Below are 3,710 nucleotides of genomic sequence, written 5' to 3' on the forward strand. Positions count from 1 at the left end.
CTGTTGGTTCTTTTTCACTGAAGAACCATAATACACATCCCATTCCAGACCTACTGAGTGAGAAACACTGAGACTGAAGTGTGGCAATCATGTTTTAACAAGCCCTGTAGGTGACTGATAAAAGCTAAAATATGAGAACCACTACATTAGAGAAAGACTTGCACATATGTACCAGGAGACATGTACAAATGCATGGTTTATGGCATCTCTATGTATAGTAGCAAAATATAAAAAGTAATCTATGTTTCTATTAGTAACAGAAGCTATAAATGAATACTGTATAACAGTGAAATGAATGAATTATAGCTGAATGCAACATGTATTAATCTCAGAAATACAATAATCGGTCAAAAATAAGGCAGAAAATTAAAAATGAAGACATAATTTTATGTATTACTAAAAATACATAAGAGTGTCCCATTGAAGGAAATAAATATATGTGGCAAAAGTGGTAAAATGCTCTGGAAGAAGTAAGGGAGTAATAAAATGAAAATTCAGGGAAGTGGTTATTTATTAAGGAGGTGAAAAATGGGCTGGAGCAGAAATTTTCATTTCCTAAACTGGTGAAATGTGCATATTCGTTGTGTATGATGCTTTAGTATTTGTTTTTATTGCTCAAAATTGGTAACAATAATAAAAAGTAAAATACTGGTAACAGAAATAAAGCAAATGACCAAAGAGAAAACATGGAGAAAAAACAGTGGACCACTTTCCCTGAGGTAGTCACGCTGTTAGGAAGCATGCAAAGAAAGTTTAGGAATGAAGCAATATTTGTATTCACAGTTCTTTTCTCCTCATCTTTGTTTCTCCTCCATGCCATAAGCTCAGTCATTGAAACTGATACTTATTTTAATGCAAAGCCAAACTGGTTCTTAAAATATGGAGCAGATAGAAAAATGCACAAATAACTATGAAAAATAAGCCCAGAAAAGCAGAAGGTATTAATAAATCTTGAAAATGTTAAGTCTCAGTACTCTGATGCAATTAAAAATGGTAAACTCCAGCCAGTGGACTGGAAATTATATCAGCATATTCCCTAAGCTTTCATGAAGCAAGGATGAGCTGTGATCCCTGCAAGAAGGGCAAGTGACAGAAGGTATTTTGTGAACAAGATGCTGTGTACTTGGGTAACACTATAGAAAATTTGCCTCCTTGTCATGGACTCTGAATCACTGTTTACACAGGAAATACGATTAAAATGCATGCTGGTCATCCATACTGCACACATAAATGCTCTTCAATTCAAAATGACTAATTACTGCAGTAAAATATTCTTCTGTATATAAGCAGAGGAAATTTCTTTTCTTCTATAATTCCATTTAGGCACTTAAGGATGTCAAGTTTCAATTATAAAAGGAAGAGTTAACCCATTTCTATCTCATTTGGAAGTATGCTATCATTTGAGTAAGATTTTATTTTGTCAGCTAAGCAAATGAAGACAGGTGTGTGTGTGTACTACACGGAGACAAACAGATTATGCGAAGTATTTCAAAGACTACTTTTGAGACATGAGTTACTGTACCAACTGCCTAAGGTACTGTTTTGCCATGGAATAAGATAGTTATCTTCTCTACAGGATGCCAGTTAGGGACAATAGAAACTTTACATGGCCTTGAATTGTGTGTTGAGAAATGTTTTTTTTTTTTTTTTAATAATAGTTGGGTATAACTCAAATGAATAAAAAATTGTTATAAATAAGCATATAAATAATGGTGTTTCAATTTCAACATTGCTAGAATAGAATACCTGGAGTTCCTGATATAATTTCTGTTGGCTTTTGCAGCTGCGAACCTAGACCATGAGTATTTTCCTTTAAACTGTATACATTCTTTTTTTTTTTTTTTTTGACTCCTGATTTTATTATTCAATTTCTCTTTTCTATTTAAAGTAGTCTTCGGTGGCTGGGAAGCCTGGCCTCCCAAGAACAGAGTCAGTTGGAGCTGGTTGTTGTTGGAAGGGGATTGGGATGGGGGACTGGGAGGAGGACAGGGAGACCCCGCTCTGCTCGCGGTCCTGGGTGGAGAAGTCGAACTGCACTTCACAGAGCCTGGGGTGTGGTGGGAAGGGGATGAGGCAGGAGTGGCAAACTGGGGGGATGGGACCCACCTCAGTCCCCAGCTTCATTCTCTTCTAAAGTTTCCCCACTGGTAGCATTCTCTGCAGTCTTAGAGGCCTTTTTTTTTTTTTTCTTTTTCTGGGTTTTTGGACTTGCAGAACTCTGGAGGAGTGCCTTGAGCTCTGCATCCTGGACCTCCATCTCGGACTTGTAAAGGTCAGGCTCAGAAGGACAACTGGTTATCCGCATGGGGCCATTGAGCATAAGCAGAACTGTAAATTTAAACTGGGCAACAAATTCACCCTCTTCTCTAGAGAACATTAAATGGTTGTAGCAGTTCATGTTTGGCGCATCCCACCACACCCATGCGGGCCTTCTTTTCATCTTCCTGCTCTTAAAGTAAAGGGCCTGGTATCAAAACGCCTTTCGACCTCACTGAAGAAGGCACGGGAAGTTTTCATTTTCAGGCCATACTGCTTAGAGGGGTCTCTCTTGTAAATGGTGGTTCTCTGTCCTGCATCCTTGGCCTTGTCCTCTCCTGAGCTGACAAGAACATCCACAGCATATACTTCATGTACCTCAAATTCCGCTTTTTCACGGTCTTTCTTCTGCTGGTCTGTGGGATTCTGGATAATGGTTTTCTCTCCATCAGTGGCATGCTGCTTCAACTGGCGTGACAGCATACCTTCTATTGGTGTGCAATTAAATGAGTGGGCAACTTTGTTCCAGGCCTCTGTCACTTGTGTGTTCTGATTTCCAGGTTTGACCAGGCGTAGGGCAGCTTCAGCACAAAGGTGAGCTGCCTTAATGACATCTGCATTCCACCCTGTTACTTGGGTCCCCTGAGCTACATCAACCACAAAAGTGTGAGCCACATTAGCGATGAAGCCATCCACGTGGACCCCAAGGTCAATTTTTACCAAGTCACCTTCCTTGAGAATATAGTCCTGGTCGCTCTTCAAAGGGGAGAAGTGACATACACAGTTATTTACTGAAATGCTGGTGGGAAAGGCAATACCTTTCTTCATTTCTTTTTCTTTTTTGAAAAATCTTCCCTGTTTCTTCTATTATCATGGCATCCCCTTTCTCATACAGGCTCAGTACCGACACACCTGAACAGGATGCTTCCCCCAAAGACCGAAGTACCCAGTTAGCAATGTCGCCCCCCATCTTATATTTGGTCACGACCAGGTCCTCAGCGATAGTTTGCTCCTGTTGCTCGTCCTCACCCAACATCTTCCCACCACCACTGCAGCCTTGTTTCTCGTGAGCCGCCGCCTCTGTCGCCCTTCTCAGCCACAAGCTGTGGTCAGAAACCCCTTCAATCCACGAGAAGACCGTGAGCCTAAACTGTATACATTCTTTACTGAGTGTTTTGAAGAGCTGAAAAGCAAAAGGAGTTTAAGGATCTGGATTCTTTGTTATGACTAACTGAGGGCAGTCAGTGAATTTATGGTAAATTCTAGAAAGGGCATTGAAACTGTGTCTTGTGGAAGAAGTTTGTTAAATGATTAGGCTTTTTATCAACACTTTACCTTCATATGAGGTAGTTTCTCAAGCCATGTGAGGAATAACACTGATATTTAACTGCGTTTCATTACCAAATTAGAAAATATTAAATATAAACTTTAAAACATTTCAAAGTAATTTTCTA

The 3,710-nt window shown here is 39.7% G+C and overlaps 1 pseudogene; it reads right to left on the reverse strand.

Moving 5' to 3' along the window:
* Window positions 1–1,819: 1,819 nt before the first annotated feature.
* Window positions 1,820–3,376, reverse strand: LOC101101857 (proliferation-associated protein 2G4-like; annotated as a pseudogene).
* Between the last annotated feature and the right edge of the window lie 334 nt (window positions 3,377–3,710).

Source organism: Ovis aries, chromosome 1, assembly GCF_016772045.2.
Source record: "Ovis aries strain OAR_USU_Benz2616 breed Rambouillet chromosome 1, ARS-UI_Ramb_v3.0, whole genome shotgun sequence".
Taxonomy (NCBI): domain Eukaryota; kingdom Metazoa; phylum Chordata; class Mammalia; order Artiodactyla; family Bovidae; genus Ovis; species Ovis aries.